The sequence below is a fragment of the Eulemur rufifrons genome, chromosome 7 (assembly GCF_041146395.1).
Source record: "Eulemur rufifrons isolate Redbay chromosome 7, OSU_ERuf_1, whole genome shotgun sequence".
NCBI classification, from domain to species: domain Eukaryota; kingdom Metazoa; phylum Chordata; class Mammalia; order Primates; family Lemuridae; genus Eulemur; species Eulemur rufifrons.
The window spans coordinates 120116465-120134277 of NC_090989.1; positions in this window are offsets into that span (position 1 = coordinate 120116465).

The window sequence follows — 17813 nt, forward strand, 5'->3', positions numbered from 1 at the left end:
CTTGTGCACTCTGTTTCTTGCTCTCCCCTACACAAAGAGGGGACCCAATCCTTAGAGTTTAGAGGGGCAGACAATGGACCGTGGGAGATGGAGAGAGAGCTGGAGAGCTGAGAGGAAAGGGAGAGGGAGGAACGACAGGAGGCTCAGGGCCTAGTAATGCAGGAGGAGTTTTCTAGGCAGCTCTGGGGAGAGGTATGAGAGCAGCTGTGAGGCATGAGGGAAGTAGTGAGAGAAGAAAGAGAATTTCTTTGAGGACTTTGGCCTTCAGGGTGCTGGAGGTGACCTGAGGCAGCCCAAAGGTGTTTGAGAAATGCAAGAACTTAAGTTATTTTGAAATTACTTTTTCATTGCTGAATGGCATGTCTTAGGGCGTGACACTGCTCTGATTCTTGGTCTTTGGCTTCACTAAGGTTACAATGCCATGATAGTTCTGATGCATCATGTGCATGTGGGGAGACAAGGGGGCCCAGGTGGGACCCACTCAGTCCCTTCCCTGTGTTAAGGTAAGGCCCTCCCTATTTCTCACTGGCCCAACTGTTGCAAAGGTTTCCTACTGATCCCCTGCCTTGAGGCCTCTTCCCTCCTTCCTTCTGCCACAGAGCCTCTGGCCTCCTGAGAACCCAGACTCCTTGGTGTTAGAATAGGCTCCAGGACTCTTTTAATTGAGGGATCATTGCAGGTTCTACTGCTTATTGATTTTAGACAATATACCTTTCAAGGCATTCAAGGCTTCATTCATTTTCCCACCTCCACACCTTTGTGCATGCTGTTTTTGACACCTGGAACACTCTCATTACCATTTCTGCCTAATAAGATCAACCTAGCTCAAATGCTTTCTCTTTTTTGAAACTTCTCTGGTCATCCCTACTCCTGATTTCTACCCTAGAACTTTATTTGTACTTGCCTGTACTACAAATTCTGCTTATATTGTAGTTGTTTGTCTCCTTCAACCTGGGCTGTCCAATATGGTAGCCACGAGCCACATGTGGCTATTTAAATTAAAATTAATTAAAAGGGAGTAAAATTAACAATCCACTTCCTCAGTCTGACCAGCCACATTTCAAGTGCTTGATAGTTCAAGCAGTTAATGGTTACTGTATTGCATAGCACTGATGCAGAACATTTCCACCATTGTAGAAAGTGCTACTGGACAGTGCTGGGACCGTATGTTATTCACCTTTTTTATGTTTATCGAATAAAAACTAGTCATATTGAATTAATTAGAATTTTACTGATTGTTTTATCTTGATCTCTGACCCAGAACAGGAGTTTATATTTTCAGCTTTTAAAAAAGCTGTTCCTTGCTCTTTTTTAAAAAAATATATTTTTTATTTGAGAATATTACGGGGTATAAACATGTTGGTTACATAAATTGCTTTAGTACCGTTTGAGTCAACATTATAAGTGTACCCATCACTCAGATAGTGTCCACTGGGTTAGGTGTGAATTTACCCATCCCCTCTTATCCCTCCCACCTGCTGGATTTCCGATGAATATTTCCATATGTGCACATAAGTATTGATCGATTAGTTCCAATTTAATGGTGAGTATCTGTGCTGTTTTTCCATTCTCATGATACTTCACTTAGAAGAATGGCCGCCAGTTCCATCCAGGTTAATACAAGAAGTGTTAGTTCACCATTTTTTTAATGGCTGAGTAGTACTCCATGGTGTATCCGTAAACCACATTTTATTAATCCTTGCTCTCTTTTTGATGGGCTATGCTCTGTTGAGGTGAAGCCCTGTCTCTTCTTTCCGTTGATTTTCATCACTCCAGAGCCTTTCTGAGAGTTGTCTGGTCCACCATCTTCCTTCCTGGGTGTGTCCCAGGTCACTTCCCACAGCCTAACCCCTGAACAGCATTCCTAATGAAGCCTGCCTTGGGGGAAAGAGCAGAGGCCTGCAAACCCCAGGGCTACATTGCTACTCAAGAGAGGCTGCCTGTCCTTCTAGACAGACCCTTATGTCTGCAGAGGGTAAAAGACACCCATGGCAATTAACAATGGCATTTTGAGGTATCCTTTCTCACTAACCTCTTGTAAAATCAATTGTCTGAGAGGCTTCTGGGAAGGAAAACCACAAGACCAGAGTGACCACAAGAGGGCAGCAGTGTATCTTAAACAGCCTTTTCCTCCAAAATCCTGGGGAAGGCTTTGTAAGGGAAGGACAGAATGAATACACATTGGAAAGGAATAGAAAAAAAAAAATCATCATATTGTGACATCTAACTGTAAGGCCTGATTACCATATATTTATGCATCCAAGACCTCCTTAAATATAGGAATCACAAGAACATTAGACAATAATAGGTAGACAAGGGATTAGATTGAAAATACTTCAAATAAGGTTGTGAATAGGTCAGTAGACTTTAAAACAGAATAAACCTCACTTCGAAGCAAGGTAGCTATGGAAACATTACCAAAATTATTCTGTTACTTCATGGCTGCAGTGGTTTTTGCAGCCTGGAAATGCTGTCAAGGGAGGGCAGAATATTATTTTCTTATAAATAATACAACACAGGATCCTATATGGAAAGTTGCAAGAAATTAGATTTCGGAGGTAGAGATGTTTCAACAAAAATACCCAACAGCTTTAATTTGGTTTCTGATAACTTGGCTCTAGGTTTGCAGTTAAGTTTGTCTCTATTTCTGTTTTCTGTTGAAGAAAGGGAGCCAGTGAGGGATTTATTTTGATGTCTCTGGATGTATTGTACATACACACATGCATGCACATTGAGCATGGCTGAAAGAAGTCGCCTGTTTACCCCAGGTGTGACCCACATGAGGGCAGGTGGCCTATATTTGGATAAGGGGCTTACTTTCTTGTGGGGAATAGGCCTGGAGCTATGCTGCTTAAGGCCACGGGGTTCTGCCATTGACTCTCAGAGGTCCTAGATGAACTGCCTTTGACCTCGACCTCGAGCTTCCCAGCAAACCCCAACGAGCACATAAAGACCATACATGTGATTGCTCCCAGAACATGCTGATCATGTAAGTGGAGGTGTGGGTAAAGAAAGTAGGTTGCTGTAAGAGGGGCAGGTGTTTGGTAAGCAGGGTAAATGTGGTATAAACCCTGAAGTTAGGATAAATGTCATGCTGGTGGGTGCTAGGGGTTCAGGGTGAAGTTTTGATGGTATTATGAAGTAATTCAGGCAGGGGTTCAAAATGCCCTCATTATGGCGTAATAAGTACTCTTTTACTCCACAGATTGGTTTGTGGTGTTTTTTTTTTTTTTTTTCCATTTTGTTTTGTTTTGAGACAGGCCTCTCACTTTATTGCCCAGGCTAGAGTGCAGTGGCCTGATCATAGCCCACTGCAGCCTCAAACTCCTGGGCTCAGGGGATCCTCTTGCCTCAGCCTCCTTAGTAGCTGGGACTACAGGTATGTGCCACCACACCTGTCTAACTGTCTAATTTTCTTTTCTTTCTTTCTTTTTTTTTTTTAGAGACAAGTTCTTGCTATGTTGCCAAGGCTGCCCACAGAGTTTTAAGGGAGGTGTGTACTCATGGGACAATAATAAATTGGGAATCAAATACCCAATACATTAATGTGATGTGCTATGGTAAGAGACTGAGTTGGCCATGAGTCTAAGGTCTCAAGACTAGCACTCTGAACCTAAATATTGGGATATCACCTTTACCAGGCTGGCTACATGGAGAAAGAAAATCAGAGAGGTGGGAGTGGGTAGCAATTTACAGAGCAGGCCATGGCTAATTTAACTGCATGTGTGGAGAAAGAAGAATGGGAAAGAGCAGAGTAGCCCTGCCTATTATGTAAACATAAAGAGTGGGGCCCATTCAATGTCCTGATGGTAGGGATGGGGTATGAATTTTGTACAAACGTGTCCTAAGGAAAGAGATCTATGTTCCTCCTTGTCTGGTGAAGTGGATCTAACACTTTAGTGAGCATTAGGATCACCTGGAGAGCTTATTGAAATACATGTTGCTGGTCTCCATCCCAGAGTTTCTGGGTCAGTAGGTCTGGAGAGGGGCCAGAGAACTTGCTAACAGATTCCTGAGAATTCAGATGCCATTGGTTCAGGAACCATACTTTGAAAACTATAGTTCTAGAACATCGTAAGTGGTTTAAGTGAAGTATCAACAACGTAGGTGTGATGTGGATTTAAAGTCTGTCTCTGAAACTGAAACCCAACAAACGGCCCATTAATTTTTAAAATTGACATATAATTCATATGCCATTTTCATATCTTCTTTGGAGAAATGTCTATTCACATCCTTTGCTCATTTTAAAAATTGGGTTATTAGCCTTTTTACTGTTGAGTTGTAAGAGTTCTTTATGTATTCTAGATACAAGTCCCTTATCAGAGATATATGATTTGCAAATATTTTTACCATTATGTGTGGGTTGTCTTCGCACGTTATTGATGGTGTCCTTTGAAGAACAAAGGTTTTAAAATTTTGATGAAGTCTAGTTTATCTATTTTTTCTCTTATCACTTATGCCTTTGGTGTCACATCTAAGAATTCATTGTCTAATCCAACATCTCACACAGATTTACTTCTTTGCTTTCCTCTAAGAGTTTTATAGTTTTAGCTCTTACATTTATGTCTATGATCAATTTGGAGTTAATTTTTGTGTATGGTGTAAGGAAAAGGTCCAACTTTATTCTTTTGCATGTGGATATCAAGTTGTCACTCATTTTACCTTTTAAAAATGGAGAAATAAAAAAAAACTAGAACAACAATGATTTTGGTGGGAACTTTTCGAATATTAGTGTGGTGTGAACAGTATTTATTTCTATAGCTTTGCTTGTACCCAATCAAATACATTCATTCATCCAATAAATACAGAGCATCTATTTTGTGCCAAGTATGTCTAAGCTGATGGTGTTACAGCAATAAATAAAGCAAGTCCTTGCCTACATGTAGCTTACATGCTAGTGAGAAAAATGGGCATAAGTAAATAAATGAATAAATAAATATATAATATACAGCAGCAGTCATAAGCATTATGAAGAAAAAGCAGAGCAAAATGGTAGAGGTGATATGGCGCTGGAGAGAGGATGCTATTTTATATTGGATGGGACAGTCAGGAAAGGCCTCTAAATTGGCTGCATTTGTTTGGTACCTGAATTAAATAAGGGGATAAGCCATGTAAATATCTGGAGGAAGAGTGTTTCAGGCAGAGGGAAGAACAGATGCCATTATCATAGGGTGGGGATTTGGTAGGGTTCTTCTGGGAAGAGTAAGCAAGGCAATGAGGCTAGAGTGTGGTCCATGAGGGGGTGATGGGTGGAAAATGATGTTCAAGAGGTACTCAGGGACCACACCCATGAGAAAACCAAGAGTTTTCTGACTTTTTGTCTGGCAAAGCATTTTGGCTTACAATATTTGCACTGGCCTTGAACAAAAGTCAATAACATTCTTTCTTCCTCTTTGAATGTAGTGCCTGCCTCAAAACTTTTAGTAGAAAAAAAGAATACAAATAAGTATATGAACATAATTGCAAGGCATAGATTTTTTTCTTTGGGAAAAAAATCCACCAAAATAATTCAAAAGGAAAAAGTAATTCAAAAGAAAGACTTTTCAGAGTCCTTCTATTTGCCTATGCGATTTCTATTAATTAAACCTCCTTCTTTTTCTTTGTTTAAGGTTTGTGGCCAGGTCTGCTGGCTGCCCACCAAAATCTGCTCTCCCCTGCAACTTAGTAATAGGAAGCAGCTGCCCAGCCAGAGACCACATTTCCCCTATTCTCTTGCAGTAGCTGGGGCCATGTGACCAGTTCTCACCAATGGAATATGAATGGAAGTGGTGTGTACTGCTTCTGAGCTCTGGTCTTTAAGGGCAGGTGGGCCTACTCTATGGTCTTCCCCTTTCTACTAGCTGGATGCAGAAGGTGATGAGGCTGTATGAGATGGTTTAGCAATGGATTAGAAGCAGCCTGGATCCCTGAATCAGCATGTGAAAAAGAGCTTCCCGATGATCCAGAAATGCTTGCCTTGGACTACTATGTGAGCAAGTTTGTACCTCTTTTGTGTTTGAATTATTACATCTGTGGATATGTATATTACAGCAATTAGCCTACTTAAATACAAGCTCAACTTAGATTGAAAGACAAAAAGTAGACTACTTGGAAAGCTAGACTGAAGGGAACTAGTATTGAGCATATGCTAGATTGGGCCTGGAGAGGTTTGGAATTGAACGGCTTCCCCTCTCGGGTCAGATGTGTTGTTATTGCATAGAGAGCTTTCCCTTTTTACTATACCCTTGGCAGTGGAGGCGAAGGGGTGGGTGTGGGTAGTAGTGGGGATGTGGCAGTGGGGAAGGGGGAAGGGGGTGAGCCCCTGGATGTGTCCTCAGGAGCATCTGCACAAGTGGGCAGAGATGGCGTATGGCCCAGGGAGGATTTGTCAGCTCACTGGGCCCTGTCTGTCATCTCTGTTCTATCAATGAACATAGGACGGCAGACTCATGCATAGACCACAAACAGGAACTTGCTGGCTCAATGGCATGCTGATTTTTTTAAACTAAAAGAATAAAGATTTTTATTGAGCACTATAAGTAGCCTTTAATAATCTTCTAATTTACCTCACCAAAATCCATCTACAATCAATCAAACTTAATAGTAGTTCATTCTTGCACAATCCATGAATTAGGGCAAAAGTGTCACCACCTTACGTTAAGACCTAAAGATATCTACTTAGCTCTCATGGGCAGGGAATGAGGAACTACACCTCATGTATGATCATCAACTTGTAGTGGAAAGGGAGGTCGTTGGTATGACGCAGGGAGAATTTGGGACTCATGGCACCCACTGTACAGGTCATGTGGTCACTAGTGAATCTGGGCCCAAACTTTGCTGAGAAAAATAGGTAAAGGCATATTAACTCTGGGAAAGTCAAATAAATCAGAAGTGGGTGAATTTAGGTGAATTTGGGTGATTTCAGTAAATGGCGCTGGCCAAATAATTTTGTTAAACCTTTGGTAATTTATTTATTTATTTATTTTTTTACCTTTGGTAATTTAAAGATGAGATATCTGCCTATAACCTCACTTGTGATTTTATTTTTCTATTCTTTTTTGTTTATTTCTCCCTATAGTATTGTAAAGACAAAAATTCAAAAAAAAAATTTCACTTTTCTTTCAGAGACTTATTAAAGATACTTATCAATAAGACACTTATTAAAATCCAAGCCAAGATAGGTTGAAAGAGCAAACTGCCACCAGAAGCAGTTATGATGGTGGGAGTGGTCATGAGAGGGGTGAGGGGGTCGGGGGAAATGAAACAGGAGTAGAATCTGGGAGAGGGTTGGTTGGTCCACCCTTTCCCCCGCCCCTGCCCTGGGTTCTTCATACTGGGCTGTCAGAGTGTGTGTGAGTACGTGTGTGTGAGAGTGCATGTGTGTGTGTGTGTGTGTGTGTGTGTGTTCCATACCATGGATATTACATAGCTGGGCTGTAATCACTTTCGCTTCTTGGCTATTGGCAACGGTGTGGAGTAGAAGGTCAGTCTCTTCATGTAGCGGAGCAGAGTGATTAGACAGCAGGACTGTTAATTAGAATGCTAAGACTGTAACAGGGCACCTTCTCACCAATCAGCTGTGTGAAGGCAGCTAAAATTGTAAAAAGCTGAAGAGAAACCATGTGGAATACTTGTTGGTGCCAGAATCACTAATGCCCTGAAGAAAAAGAGCCAAGTATCAACCCCACACAGGATTTTAACTCTAAGGAAAGACGCAGGGTGAATTCCAATTTAAGTGTTGAGCAAGTGCCAAGATTAGATTAAGCAGTGAATAAGCAGTTAAAGGTAGTAACGAGGTATATGTATTTCTTTAAATCTTGCTCTAAATGCTGTAATCAATTTTTATCTATAATAATTTGAGATGAATTGTTATGCTTTGTTAACTTAATAAAGTATTCCATTTTTATAGAAAGGCACAGAGGCATGGAAAAGCACGCTAACTTCCCTTCTCCTGCAAGGCGCCTTCTGTTCCAGGCTGTGGTCATGAGTCTGCCCAGGAGCAGCCGACTCAGATGGCAGTCACGACTGCAAGGGCGCAGGAAGCCCTATGGGCGCATTCCGAAACCCAAACCTACAAAAGAGCAAGCAAGTTTCTTAGAAGAATGAGAGACAATGAGAGGGGCCAAAAAGGTGCCAGCAGCCCATGGAGCCAGGAACTCTGCCCGCACGCCTGATAGACCGATGGGGCTCTGACGTAAGCGAGGTGACTGTCGGCAAGGATGTCAGTTGACAAGTTGGGGAGCCCTTGAGCACGCTGGCCTCTTTTTCTACTTGCCTCTTATTCACACTGTAGGGCCCATCCCTGCCGTATTCTTAATCCCTCCTGCCACATTCCTGCTCTTGCCAACCTCATGCATTCTAATCTACTAAGGATTCCCTATTAAGAGAGTATTTTTCCCCTAAGCATCGGAAAAAGGTAAAGGGATTTCCAGAAGAGATGTCTTGGACACTGTGGATTTATGCGACAGAATGGAGGTATAGCCCTTCCCAATTAAAAAGAAAGACGTTTAGAGGATGGGCAGGGAGGATGAAAGTGTAAAGTGAAGGCGTTGGTGACAGTGGTATTAGTTTGTATCACTGCCCACCACTGCCACACTGTGTGACCTTGGGCATGTTACCTAAACTCTCCAAAAATCAATTTTTGTCATTCTCATCATAGAGTTAAAAATAATTACCTCTTGGTGCTGTGAGGAGTACATTTAATAATTTATACAAATCTCTTGGTACAAAGCTTGAAACACAATAAGAATTAAATAAGTGATAGCCAGTGTTTGTAGCTATTATTGTTGTGCCTACATTACTGTTCCTGACTTTGAAATTCCTGTGCAATCTGCCTCTACCCCACCTGCTTACCTGTCTCCTCCCTTCCTTCATCCCTCCGTTCCTGCCATTTATGTTCATCGTGAACAGGTGCCAGGCTCCATCCAGGCCCTCCCCTGTTTTCTTCTCCTAATTCTCACCATGGCTTTGGGATGAAATGCCCCTTCCTATGCTTCCATCTCATCCCTCGAGGCTCGGCTTGAGTCCCATCTCCTCTGTGAAGCTCTTTATAGCAATTTCTGCTCACTTTGGGCTCTTCCTTTCTCCGAATTACTATTTGTGTCATAGACATTAGTGCTGAATTATATGGAGAAGAACTGCCTGTGATGACGGAAAGGTGCCATAGCTGTGCTGTCCAGGACAATAGCCGCTATTACATGTGGCTAGTGAGTACTTGAAATGTGGCTAGCGTGATTGAAGAAGTGAATTTTAAATTTTATTTAATTTTAATCAATGAAACTTTAAATTTGAATGAATACCTCGGTGCAACATGTCAACTACCTATTCTGACAAAAGCTCTTGTGAGAGGTAACACGCATGTGTTTCTGCTGGCCTCCTGGTGCCACGCCTACCTTCTCTTTCCACGGTGTCCTCTCTGCTCATGGAGAAATCAAGGGATGGTCTTGGGGGAAGAGGAAATAGAGGTGCAGTGCTCAGTCAGAGGGGGCTGGTCACGAGCTGGACTGTGAGTAATCTTGCAGGAATGGATATCCGTGTTGGCAGGATTTACAGGAGCCCTGCCCTGGTGAGTTCTTGCAGCTCCACATGTGAGGGAAGCCTTTTCATGGGGACTCTTGAGTCACTGTGGCTGACCAATGGACCTGACCTTTGTAGGGAGGGATCCCTGGAGTCAGTGCTGTGGCATCCCACCTGGCCTGGACTGGACCACTGCTTGACCCTTCCTTCCTGATTTGAGTCTTCTTGGAGAGTCTTCACCGTGTGACTCAGCTCTGGCTCCTGATTTCAGACTTTTCAGAGCTGCCTTGGATTCCTCCCTCTCTATCTTGAGTCTATTCTGTGTTTCCCAGTGGTTCATGAAACATTTGGAGATCACAGACTCCTCTGAGAAGCTATGAATGTTATGAACACTCTTCTTAGAAAAATATACATGGTCACATTCATATACAATTTTGCATACAATTTCAGCAGGGTCACAGATCAATTGAAGCCTAGGCCTAGGTCTGAGACCCTTGGTTAAGAACATTTGCTTTACTCTGATGTTAGAAATTCCATATGCAATTCTGTCTCAGCACCAGCTCAGTTCTAACTTATTCTGTGCTCACCCGGTAACATTTTGACAACTGGTTTGGGGCTCTAGTTACCTTAATAACAGAAACAGTCACTCTAAATAGCTATGAGGAGTATTTCAGTCACTATAAATATCTGTCCCCATTAGGCAGGTTAATAGATTGGCATTCTGGCTTATAAGTCCTTTCACCCTTGCAAAAATAGTTTTTCAAGCTTAGTTATATCTAGGTGCAATTATAAAATTTATAAAACAGCAGTACTGAGCTCGACTCTAGACTGAGAGTCCTCCCAACCCGACAGCCTCACCTTCTCTAGTTAATTAGGGGTATCCAGCCCTGGATCTGTCATGTAGTACCATTTATATCCTCCATTAAACTTTGAGTTCATACTTCTTTAACTCACCTGGGCTTTCTTCTGATCTGACCTGATCCTTCATCTCACAGACCACAAAGTAAGAGCTGGAAGATTTACTGAGACGATTTGTTGCAGAGGCTCAGGGAGGGAAGTGGCTGGTCTAAGTTCTCACAGGATGGGTGACAAGGCAGGGCTAGAACCCAGCTGACTTTTATTCCAGTTCAGTTTTCAGTTTCTCTATGCTCTATGGATGATTTGTCCTCTCGTTTTGGATAAGATGACTTAGGAAGTTGAGCCTGTATTGTATGTGTAGGGAGACCTCATTTCATGCCTTGGATATATTCTTGCAAATTTGATAATAAAGTGAATTTCAGTAAATTATATATCTTATCATGTTTCTCAAAGATTAGAAATGTATTCCTTCTGTTAAAGCTTTCAGCCTTGAGTATACACTTGGATATGATAGAAAAACCACATGCTTGGAGTGAAAAGAATTTTCTGATGAAATATTAAAATAATGTTCTGAATAAACCAACAAATATTAAAGTGTGAGACAAAAATCTTTTTGTTAGAGGAAGATACAGCCTGTCTATTTCTTTAGCTTTAATGTATATTTTTCTCTATATGCAGGTAAATATTCCTTTTGAAAAGCTCTAGCTTTTATTTCTTCTTTCTGAAGAGTTTATCTTGCATAATCACTATTAATTGTTTATTTAACAGCCTAGATTAGCTTGCTGCAATGTTTGCTTGGCATCTTGTGTAAATTCTTCATCATTAAAAGTCAGCTTTCCTATAGCATTATTAAGATTTATTATTTCTGTAAGTATGACTTTCTCTGTCATGGGGTTTCTATAAGTGGAATAGATAAATAAAGAAGCAGCTATTTTGGTTTTTTACTAGCCATAGGATATTCTCTTTTATAATTTAATAAAAATACCTAAAATGTTATATGAGATAATGTGAAGTTTGGAATTTTTGGACCAAAAAAGTCTGACATCAGTTTTCTTTCCTCAGTTACTTGCCGTGATAATCTTTCCTCTGGCCAAGACAATCATAGTAACTCTCCTAGCCTAATCCTACGGCCAGTACATTTTGTACTGTACATGATTTCAGGAGGAACGAAGAGCTGCAGAGACAGCCCTTAAACTTCATATTAATTAATCATGTCAGCTGTTCCCCTACTAAACTTTTAACTGGAGCAGCTAAGAGGGCACAAACGGATAGGTTTGAATTTCATCTCTTTTTGTTTTCCTTGCTCACTCTCTGGGAAAGGGCTAATGAGCAGTGAAATGGCCAGGCCTGAGACGCCAGAGGAGGGAGGGAGAGGACCTGCCTGTGGAGCCTGCCGGCTGTGTAATCAGCTCCTGAATTATCACAAGGTGTCCCACGGTTTTATGATGGTGTTGGAAATATCCAGGCTCCAATGTCGAAGGGAGTAAGGAGAAGAAAAGATGATCTTCCCATTGGCATGATGTCCCCTTTGTCTACTGGATTGGAGATGTACTTCCCAAGAAGGCTCTTTAGAGAAAAAATAATAGAAGACAAATGTTGGTTTGCAAAGTGTAATAAACCCGTTAGTGTTTACAGTACAGATGCTGACACTGTTTAAGCTAATAGCAAGCTGTTGCCTAAGCATCTTTTGGAGGGTAATTAAAAGGCTCCTAGATGCACTGAAGTCAATTATATTAAAATTTTATTTGTAGGGAGTGCTCAAGATTTCAGGTAAAAAAATAAGAACTGATGACCCAACCAAAGATATTTTCCTACCACGGGCAATAGGGATGCTACCAGGAGGAGATCCCAATTAAAGATCAGGGCTTGGTTACAAAGGCAGAGAACTCAAATCAGCTTTCCTCTGATCCAACCCAGTACTACCTTAATGAGGAAAAAAAAAAAGTTCACTATTGCAACGTTATTAAGTAGAATTTAGAAGAAAGAACTAATTATTCCTCTGGGAAAAAAAGACCAAAGAAATGTGTGGGCCTGTTTGAAGAAGTTTCAGTAGAAGCAAGGCTCTGAGAAGATGCTTTTTTTTTTTGAGAGCTGCATTCTTCAGATATAACGAATGGGTTATGTTTGCTGTTTATTTGTTTGCTCTTTTCCAAAAAACCTACCAGGTCCAGTTGGAGTTCCCAGAAGAATTCCAGAAGAAATATTTCAGGAGATCCAGCTACCTGAGACTGTTGATGACTGACAGGCTGTGTGACCTCAGAGAAGTCGCTGTCCTGCTCTGAGCATCAGATTCCTAGGATCTGTAAAGAGAAAGAAACACTTCCAGCTCAAAAAAGGGCTGATTCTGCTGTAATTGTACTTTGTATTGAGAAAATATCTCTTCTTTTAACCCCCAAGTAATTTGGAAAAAGCTGTCAGTACTTAAAACCCCTATGCAATTCACAGGTATTATTGCAGTTGGAATAACAGAGTCAGTGAAGTTATGTGGCGGGAGCAAGGTGACCTTGTCACTTTTCAGAGGAGGATGGAGAACTCCTGATCCCAGAGCTTAAGCCATTCAGCAAGAATTGTATGGAAAATGAAAAAGTCTGATGGAATTTGGTGTTTGGTGTTTTCCTCAGTCATGTGGGTTTTTCCGTTTCTTAACAGTCCTCTCTATCTTTTTGTTCTTTGACCAGAGTTCATCAACAGTAGCTGTAGCCGAAAGTAACAGAATGGGAGTGATGTCATTTTTAAAAAAAAATTGGCTTTAAAAAAAGACTTTATATTTTAGAGCAGTTTTATTTTCACAACAAAATTGAGAAGAAGGTACAGAGATATCCCATATGCCTCCTGCCTCCACACATGCATAGCCTTCTGCGTTATCTACATCCCACAATGGAGTGGTGCATTTGTTACAATTGATGAACCTTGACACATCATTATCACCCAAAGTCCATAGTTTACATTAGGGTTCACTCTTGGGGTTGTACATTATATATACAACAAATTCATAATGACATGTATCCACTGTAACAATATTACACAGAGTAATTTTACTGCCCTGGAAATCCTCCCTGCTCTGCTTATTCATCCTGCTTTCACCCCTGCCCTTGGCAACCACTGGTCTTTTTTACTGTATCCATACTTTTGCAGTTTCCAGAATGTCATGTAGGTGGAAACATACAATATGTAGCCTTTTCAGACTGGCTTCTTTCACTTAGCAATATGCATTTAAAGTTTCCTCCATGTCTTTTCATGATTTGATCAATCATTTGTTTTTAAGCACAGAATAATATTCCTTGCTGGATGTACCACAGTTTGTTTATCTGTTCACCTATTGAAAGCCATCTTGGTTGAAGGACGAAGTTTTCTGAAGTCACGTTTTCATGTTGTCTTTCGCAGGACTGGTGGTGTGGGGCATGTGAGGTGAGAACCTGCGTATGTGGGGAGAACTTATGTCGTCACAAATTTCCTTCCTGGGAGGATCTCTTGACACCCATTCTCCATATTCCCAGCCAGGGCTGTCTCTGACATCTGCTGTACCCAGAAGAGATACACTGGGCTGAAAAATTGGGGACTTTTGCAGCCGTGTTTCTTTGCCTGGTGGCTCTCACCCATATTTCTCGGCCCCGTCAGTGGTGAGCCACAAGGCAGCACTGTCTGCTCCAGCTCTCTGACCTTGTTCACTGGGGCTAAAGACCTCCTCATAGTCCTCACGGCTGGACCTGGGAGTTCTTGGAGGTATTTTAGGAATAATCAGCACACTGGCATTTGATACTTTTACCACCTTCTGCTCTCCAGCTCTGACTCCTAGGATGCTGACTGTTGTCACTCCTGTTTAGGTCTTGGTGTAAGTGCCTGGGCCTGGAATTGAGGAAAATTGAGTGCATCACCTCTGGTGGTGACCTATTCATTTTTTTCCCTTAACTTTATTTTACTGTGGTAAGAACACTTAACATGAGGTCTCCTTCTTATCATTTTTAAGTGTATGACACATTATTCTTGACTATAGGTATAGTATTGTTCAGCAGATCTCTAGAACTTGTTCATATTGCTTAATTGATACTTTATGCCCACTGATTAGTAATTCCCCATTTCTCCTCCCCCCAATCCCGGGCAACCACTCTTTGATTCTATGAACTGACTTATTCAGATACCTTATATAAGAGAAATCATGCAATATATTCCTTTCTGTGATTGGCTTATTTCACTTAGCATAGTGTCCTTGAGGTTCGTCCATATTGTTGCATGTGGCAGAATTTCCTTCTTTTTAAAGGCTGAATATCATTCCATGGTATATACCATTCATCTGTTTTCTGTATTCATACATCTGCTGATAAATATTTAGGTTAGTTTCATATCTTGGCTATCGTGAATAGTGCTGCAATTAGGATCTCTGGGATCCTAATTTCAATTTTTTTGGATAAATACTCAGAAGTGGGATTGCTGGATCATACGATAGTCTATTTTTATTTTCTGCTGAACCTCCATACTGTTTTTCATGATGGCTGAACGATTTTGCATTCCACCATTAGTGTGCAGGGTTTCTCCCATGAAAATAGTAAGTAGTGAACCCCTTGCAGGTAGGAGGAAATATTGGTTGTTTATTATAGGTTGGACTCAGAAGGTGTTTAACTCTTTACATTAATATTTGTGAAGAGCATTTCTCCACATCCTCACCAACAGTTGTCTTTTTTGTTTTGATAATAGTCTTCCTGACAGGTGTGAGGTGGTATCTCATTGTTCTTTTGATTTGCATTTCCCTGATGACTAGTGATGTTGAACATGTTTCATATATTTGGTGACTATTTGTATGTTTTATTTGGAGAAATGTCTATTCAAGTCCTTAGGTCATTTTTTTAATTGTGTCATTAATTTTTTTGCTGTTGAGTCATGTAAGTTCCTTATATATTTTGGAGGTTAACTCCTTATTGGATATATGGTTTGCAAATATTATTTTGCCATTCTGTAGGTTCTCTTTGTTCTATTGATTGTTTCCTTTGATGGGCAGAAACTTTTTAGTTTGATGTAAACTTGTTTACGTTGTTTTTGTTGCCTGTGCTTTTGGTGTTATGTACATGATATTATTGTCAAGACCAATATTATAAGATTTTCCTCTCTTTTACTTTTTCTAGGAGTTTTATAGTTTTAGGTCTTACGTTTAAATCTTGAAACAATTTTGAGTTGATTTTTGTATACAGTGTAAGACAAAGGTCCAATTTCATTCTTGTGCATGTGGATATTCAGTTTTCCCATCACCATTTGTTAAGGAGACTATCCTTTGTTGTGTATTTTTGGTACCCTTGGTGAGGAAGGGTAGATGTATGCATGGATTTATTTCTGAGCACTCTGTTTCATTGTGCTGGTCTACAGTAGTTCCCCCTTATCTTCAGTTTTACCTTGTATAATTTCAGTTACCCACAGTCAACAGTGGTACAAAAATATTAAATGAAAAATTTCAGAAATAAATAATTCGTAAGTTTTAAATGGCATGGTATAGTATGATGAGACCCTGTGCTGTCCTGCTCTGTCCCATCCAGGATATGAATCATCTGTCTGTTCAGTGTATCTATGCTATACATGCTACCCACCTGTTAGTCAGCAGTTTTCTCAGTTATCAGACAGAAAAAACATAGTAAATATAGGGTTTGGTATTATCTGCAGTTTTAGGCGTCCACCAGAGGTCTTGGAATGTATCCCCCATGGATAAGGGTAGGCTACTATATATGTCTGTCTTTATGCCAGTATCATGATGTTTTGATTACTGTAGCTTTATAATATATTTTTATTTTTTCCATTTTTTTAAATTTCAGCATATTACAGGGGTACAAATGTTTAGGTTACATATATTGCCTTTGCCCCGCCCAAGTCAGCTTCAAGTGTGTCCATCCCCCAGACGGTGTGCACCACACCCATTAGGTGTGAATATACTCATCCCCTGCTCCCCCTTCCCACCTGCCTGACACCCAATGAATGTTACTACTTTATGTGCACGTAAGTGTTAGTCAGTTAATACTGATTTGATGGTGAGTACATGTGGTGCTTGTTTTTCTATTCTTGTGATACTTCACTTAGAATGGGCTTCAGCTCCATCCAGGATAATACAAGAGGTGCTAGATCACCATTGTTTTTTTGTGGCTGAGTAGTACTCCATGGTATACATATACCACATTTTATTAATCCACTCATGTACTGATGGGCACTTGGGTTCTTTCCACATCTTTTCAATTGGGAATTGTGCTGCTATAAACATTTGAGGGCAGATGTCTTTTTTATAGAATGTCTTTTTTTTCCCTTTGGGTAGATGTCCAGTAACGGGATTGCTGGATCTAGTGGTAGTTCTACTTTGTAGCTCTTTGAGGTATCTCCATATTACTTTCCGCAGAGGTTGTACTAGTTTGCAGTCCCACCAGCAGTGTATGAGTGTTCCTAACTTCCTGCATCTACACCAACATTTATTGTTTTGGGACTTTTTGATAAAAGCCATTCTCACTGGAGTTAAAGGATATCTCATTGTGGTTTTGATTTGCATTTCCCTGATGAATAGAGATGTTCAGCATTTTTTCATATGTTTGTTGGCCATTGGTCTGTCTTCTTTTGAAAAGTTTCTGTTCATGTCCTTTGCCCACTTTTTAATGGGTATAATATATCTTTAACCAGGAAGTGTGATATCTACACCTTTGTTCTTCCTTCTCAAGATTGATCTGGCCATTTGTGATCTTTTGTGATTCCTATGAACTTTAGAATTATTTTTTATATTTCTATAAAAAATGCCATGGAGATTTTGATAGTGATTGCGCTGAATCTGGAGATTGCTTTGGGTAGCATGAACATTTTAACCACATTAAGTCTTCTGATCCATGAATACAGAATGTCTTGCTAATTGTTTGTGTCTTTAATTTCTTTTGTCAATGCTTTGTAGTTTTCAGTAAAGAGTTTTTCACCTCCTTAGTTAAGTTTATTCCTAAGTATTTTATTCTTTTTGATACTATTGTAAATAGGATTGTTTTCCTGGCTTCCTTTTCATACAGTACATTATTAGTGTATAGAAATGCAATTGATTTTTATATGATAATCTTGTATTCTGAAAATTTACCAAATTAATTTATTAGTTCTAACAGTTTTTTTAATGTTGTCTTTAGGATTTTCTATGTGTAAGATTGAATCATCTGCAGACAGGGACAATTTTACTTCTTTCTTTCCAATTTGGATACCTTTTATTTCTTTTGCTTGCCTAATTGCTGTAGTTAGGACTTCCAATACTATGTTGAGTAGAAGTTGCAAGATGGGCATCCCTGCCTTGTTCACGATCTTAGAGGAAAAGCTTCCAGTTTTTCACCACTGAGCATCATAATAGCTGTGGGTTTTTTTTTATATATAGCCTTTATATATGTTGAGGTATTTTCTTTCTATTTCTGGTTTGTTGAGTTTTTGTCATAAAAGAGTGTTGAATTTTGTCAGTGCTTTTTTGCATCTAT